Source organism: Callorhinus ursinus, unplaced genomic scaffold (assembly GCF_003265705.2).
Source record: "Callorhinus ursinus isolate GAN/ISIS: 27379988/994484 unplaced genomic scaffold, GSC_fseal_2.0 scaffold22, whole genome shotgun sequence".
In the NCBI taxonomy this organism is placed as follows: domain Eukaryota; kingdom Metazoa; phylum Chordata; class Mammalia; order Carnivora; family Otariidae; genus Callorhinus; species Callorhinus ursinus.
Window position 1 is genome coordinate 11,318,563 of NW_027397084.1, and position 6,000 is coordinate 11,324,562.

General features: G+C 46.5%; 1 protein-coding gene across 1 annotated transcript in view; it reads right to left on the reverse strand.

Annotated features, from left to right (window-relative positions):
• Positions 1-5,443, reverse strand: part of GCM1 (glial cells missing transcription factor 1) — a 42,894-nt gene extending 37,451 nt beyond the window's left edge. The window contains exon 1 of the mRNA XM_025890627.2: positions 5,314-5,443. The gene's annotated coding sequence lies outside the window, so the exon portion shown is untranslated. The remainder of the gene's footprint in view (positions 1-5,313) is intronic.
• Positions 5,444-6,000: the final 557 nt, after the last annotated feature.

Here is a 6,000-nt window from a genome sequence, read left to right on the forward strand (position 1 = left end):
CCTGCAGGAAGTCCTACAGTCTCCACCTTCAAAATATATCCAGATCCCAGCCGCATCTCACCACCTCCATCACTAGCACCCTGGGCTAAGCCACCCTCACCCCTCCCCTGAGTTACTGCCAGTACCTCCTCATGGTGTCCCTGCTTCCATGCATGAGCTTCTGCAATTTTATCTCAATATAGCAGCCAGACCGATCCTTTCACAAAAAGCCAGACCATGTCATTCCTCTGCTCTGAACTCCCCAAGAGCTCCCCATTTTAATCAGAATAAAAGCAAAGTCCTTGGGAAGGTATAGATGACCAGCACTATCTAACAGAAATAGGAGCCACATGTGACATTTAAAATTTTCTGTAGTCATGAATAAAAAGGTAAAAAGAAACAGGTGAAATGAATTTTAACAGTATATTTTTAAATGCGGTATCTCTATAAAGTATTATTATTTCACCATGGGCTCCATATAAAAATTGGGAAATTTTGCGTTCTTGTTTTCATTCAAAGTCTTTGAAATGTGGCAGGTCATGTAGTCATACAGCAAGTCTCAGTTTGGACTAGGCACATTTCAAGAGCTTGAGAGTCACACGTTGCTAGAGGCCACTGTGGCGGACAATGCAGCTCGAGCCCACGTCTCTCTGAGGGGCCTCTGGCTCCCCTTCACCTGGCTGACTCAGCTCCTGCCCACTGGGCAGGCTTGCACCTCAGGACCTTTGCACAGCCATGTTCCCTCTGCCATCCTTGCTCTTTCCCCCTGATAATCTCACAGATGCCTTTTCACCTCCTTGCCTTCACTTACATGGCCATCCCACTTAAACTGAAACCAGCACACTTCCCATTCTGACACTCCCAATTCCTTCTACCTGCTTCAATTTCTTTCCCCTAGCACTTATCACCTTCTAAAAGATCACATATTCATTAAGTATTCTCTATTTTCTCACACAAGAAAAGCTCCACAAGGGCAGCTGCCTATTTTGTTGAGTGACATGTTCCCAGCGCCTGGTATGTAGTAGGCACTCAATAAAAGCTTCTTGACTGAATGAACTGAGAGCATAACTTTATCCCGTGAGGGTTCTCGGGTCAGGGCTTGGAGCCAGCATCTCACACTGTGCACCAGCAGCTCTCATCTTGGGAGTGACTGAAACGGAAGCTATTTCCTCTGTTAGCAATCATTGCAAGAAAAGGCAAGGATAGGTTCAATGCAGCAAGCATTTTGTGTCCACTGTGTGCACGGCTATGGGGAGTGGTAACACAATGACCATAAGGATGTGACCCCATGTCCTTCAGCAAGGCCTGGATTTCCTCTGGGCAGCTCTGGAGGCCAGAGCCAGTGTCAAAGTGGGGCAAATGGATAGAGACTAATTTCAATTTGTCTAATTGAAATTGACTAATTGGAAAGAACCTTTGAATAATCAGCACCATTCAAAAAGAATGGGACTGTCTTAAGAGATCTCATTATGGTCCCCAATCTAGAAGTCACTCTTGCTGAGATGTGGGCTCTGTACTGGGGGTTGAACTAAACCTCCAAAGTTACCTTTAACATTCTAAGATACTTGAGCCTAAATTGTTGGTGTAGCAGAAATAATATGGATTTGTTTTTAGATTTTATTTTTAAGTCAAGTCTACACCCAATATGGGGCTCGAACTCACAACCCTGAGATCGAGAATTGCCTGCTCTGACTGAGCCAGTCAGGTGCTCCAGTAATAGGGGTTTTGATATCCGACAGTCTGGTTGAAGTTTTATTCCCCGGTTTACGTGCTGCTATTTGCATGCTTGTTTTATTTTTGCAGGATGTTATCTATCTCCAGGGATTTGCTTCCAGGTAATATACGTACCACTGTCTTCCATACAAGTTGACATGTAATAGAAAGCAAATACTTTTTTCTACCTTTACTTGGAAAATTTTCTCCTAGAAAATTTCCAGAATTTCCAAAAATGGTAAAAGTCCTCCCCCCTTTAATTCTCAAGTTATTTCTAAAAACCTGCTCCCACCTCACAATGACTACTCCTCCCTATGTCTTTTCCTATAGGCAACGGTACCCATCACTCCTTTTAACTGTTAAGTGCTATCTCATTTCATCTTTGCAAAAGGTGTGGAGGTGTTGACCAGAACTAGTCTCATTATTCAGATGAGGAAATTGAAGCTCAGGGATGTTAATTAACTTGCCCAAGGCCACATATCTGGTTAAGTGGTCAAACATAACCTAGAAAGTTCCAAAGAATTTTTTGTTGTTCTGTACTCATTCACTCACTCAACAAGTATTTATTGATCTGTGTGTGCCAGGAGCTCTGCTAGGAACGGAGGACATGCTCTACACAAACCCCTTCTCTGCTTTCTGTGACTGAGCCCTGGTTGGGTTAGAAGGCTTTTTATTTTTTATTTTTTTAAAGCTTTTCTTCTACTTGTGAGAGAGAGTGTAGAGCATGAGAGGGGGGAGGGTCAGAAGGAGAAGTAGGCTCCCTGGCGAGCAGGGAGCCCGGATGCGGGGCTCGATCCTGGTCCCAGGACCCCGGGTTCATGACCTGAGCACAAGGCAGACGCTTAACTGACTGAGCCACCCAGGCGCCCCTGGTTAGAGGGCTTTTTTAGCCGTCGCCTGACCTGTTCCCTTTCACTGAAGGCTTTGGCATCCCCTCCAGTCCCCGATAAGGGTCTGTATAGATGTGGTTGGGTTGCGGCTTCGGCTTCTCTACAGACACCGCAGCCTTCCCCTGAACTTACTCTATCCCAGTTGTGCAAATAAGCCAGTCATTTTCCATTTCTGATTGGATAACGAGGTGGAGCTTACTTTTCCTTAAGCAGCGGCCGTACATCTTAGCCAGCATCTTACGGAGGGCGGACTGTAGCTTGAGAACCCGGCACCTCGGAAGGCCTCTCTATGTCTCCTCTGACTTCCAGTTAGTTTCCAGATCCCAGTTACAGCTTGTGCATACTATACGGTGGGGTGGGGGTGGGGGACTGTGTGCTTACTGAAGCAGTGCAGAGACATTAATTAGCAAAGAAGTGCTTGCTGGCTCCTTCCCTTTCTCAAAGGTCTGACCTGACACCTCTGTTCAGATCACGACCCAGCCCACGCTGGCCCCTCCCTAACCCCTCCTTAGGACAACCTCCAGGCACCAACCACAGGTCCAATGCATATTTTAGGAGCTCAACCTTCCTCTTTCTATTCAGTCTGATTTTACTCACTTGCTGGGGGGTGGGGTGGGGGGGGAGTCCTTAAAGTATTTTCTAAATTACTTTCATCTTAGAAGTAACAGAAGATTGTGAAAGCTTAAGAACCAACTGCAGTTGATCCAATCCCAGTTTATATAATACTGTAAGATAATATGTTTCAAGTCCATATTTAAAACCTCCATATTCAGGTATGTCAAATGGATGAGTTGTATTGATTTCACTATTTCTCAACATAGGGGAGGGATCTTAAACCCATGTTCCTAAATTTCTTAGCGTAACATTCAAGGGCCTCCCTGACCCAGTTCTAAATGACCTTTCCATGTCACTCCGGACTGGAACACTGATTAATCTTTATTTCATGTCCCAACACGGTGCTGGACACATGGGAAGAGTACAATCATTTCAGCCCTCTTAGGGCATCAGCAGTATGCTACCCCCACTGGTCTTGTCCTCCGCCCACTACTACTGGCTTATCCCAATAGCTGAACCCTGAACCTCGTCAGGGCCAGTAGCTGCAACTGCTCCTCATCTCAAGGTCAAGCATTTGATTCTACCTTCCCCTTCCCAGTAGCCCTCTCCAACATTCTTCCCCACATTAGAACCTCCAATCCACTCATGACTCCCCCTCGTAACACTCCCTCATCTGCTTTACGTTCTCCCTCCCTCCTAACCGTGTGACGTTATTCTACTAAAACATTATTTGTTGTTTACCTGAAATTCAAATGTAACTGGGAGTCCTGTTGTTTTATTTGCTAGACCTCACAACCCAACAACCATAATAATCACTCTCCTACATAAATGCAGCTTCTTTGGCCTCCTCCTACTTGAAACTCCCTTGGCAAGACCACAGCTTGGGAAGGCTCAACTTTCTGACAACTCTGTGTCCCTTTCATGCAGGTGCTTGTGGTACTGTACTTTCTCCTCATTCTCAGGGTCCAACCGAACAGAAAATCGAAGCCCTTGGGAGAATTCCTGGATTCCCCTCACTTTATCTCCACTGTATTTGTATTCATCCATTTTTTTTTAAAGATTTTATTTACTTATTTGACAGAGAGAGAGACAGCAAGAGAGGGAACACAAGCAGGGGGAGTGGGAGAGGGAGAAGCAGGCTTCCGGCCGAGCAGGGAGCCCGATGCGGGGCTCGATCCCAGGACCCCGGGATCATGACCTGAGCCGAAGGCAGACGCTTAACGCCTGAGCCACCCAGGCGCCCTGTATTCATCCATGTTAACCTCCTGTCACCTAGATTGGGGGTCGGCAAACCATGGCCTGTGGGCCATCCAGCCCACTACCCACGTCTGTACGGCATGCTGGCTAAGGATGGTTTTTAGTTTTTATTTTATTTATTTATTTTTATTTTATTTTTATTTTTAGATTTTATTTACTTATTTGAGAAAGACAGAGACTCAGGGGTGATGACCTGAGCCGAAGGCAAATGCTTAAAGCCTGAGCCACCCAGGCGCCCGGTTTTTAGTTTTTAAATAATTAGGGCGGGGGACAGGGAATCACAAGAATACGTTTTGTAACATGTGAAAAGTATATGAAATTAACATTTCAGCAAACCTAAATCAAGTTTTATTGGAACACGCCACGCCCACTCATTTATGTGCTGTGTGTCGGCTCTAGAGACAAGAAGAATAGTTGCAACAGAAACTGTATGTCCGCAACTACTAAAATATTTACTTTCTGGTCCTTTGTAAAAAAGTTTGCTGACCCCTCATCCAGCTGCGCTCCAAACCAAAACCACTTAATCCCATCCCTCCTTCCGACTCAGGAATATGGCCTTGCTAATTCCACCCAACCCTGCCATCAATTTTTCCGTCTGCTAAAATCAGGCCTATGAGCGTACCAAAAGGCTGTTGTTTCTCCAATCTTAAAAAAAAAAACCCAAAAAACAAAAAAACAACAACAAAACCAAACAAACAAAAAACAAAACCTCTTCTGGCCTCCTTCTGCCCCTACTGGTTACTGCTCTCATTTACAGCAAAAATCCCCAAAGAATTATCTGCATGTGAAGACCCCACTCCTTTTCCCCCAAATCTCACTTAAACTTTCGCCTTTCACTCCACCAAGATCGCTCTGCGCGCACCTTGGCCCCACGGCCACTGCGAAGGTGCACCTGTGGCGGATCCCCAGAGCCTCCTACCTGGTGGGTGGGCAGCAGGACGCGGTGATCGCTCTCACGGCCCCAAAGCTCCTTTTCACTTTACTTCGGAGACACCATACCCTCTAGATTTTTCTCCCACCTCCTGGGCACTTCCTCATCTCTTTTCCTGGTTCCTCTTATCACCGGCAGCCCCAGGACCTCTGTTCCTACCCCTGCTCTCTCCTGCGCAGGCTCCTGCAGGCTCTTATGCTAATGTTCCCAAAGGCATACCCCCCAGCCCAGACCTCCGTCCTAAGAACTGAGCTTCATTATCTAACTGCCCACCGGCATGGCCAGGCCAGCATCTAACGGACATAGCGACATCAACAAGGCAGTCTGCACGTCAGACGGGGGCTGAGACCCAGGTTCCTCTCCATCCCCAGCCTTTCTTCCCGCCCCCAGGGACTGGCAACCCTGCCCTTCCTTTCAGGCCTAAATCCTTGCCATCACTTTAACCACTCGTCTCTCACACTCCACCTAGAATCTGTCGGAACGTCTGTTGGCTCTGCCTTCACAACTTGTCTGGCAACTGACCATTTCTCACCTGACCTCACCTGGTCTCATCATCACTCACCTAGAGTGAGGCAAACTCTCCTGGGAGCTCTCCCTGCTTCCAACCTTGTCTGATACTCTCCCTCTCCACTCAGCCGCCAGGAAACTTTTTTTTTTTTTTTTAAGATTTTATTT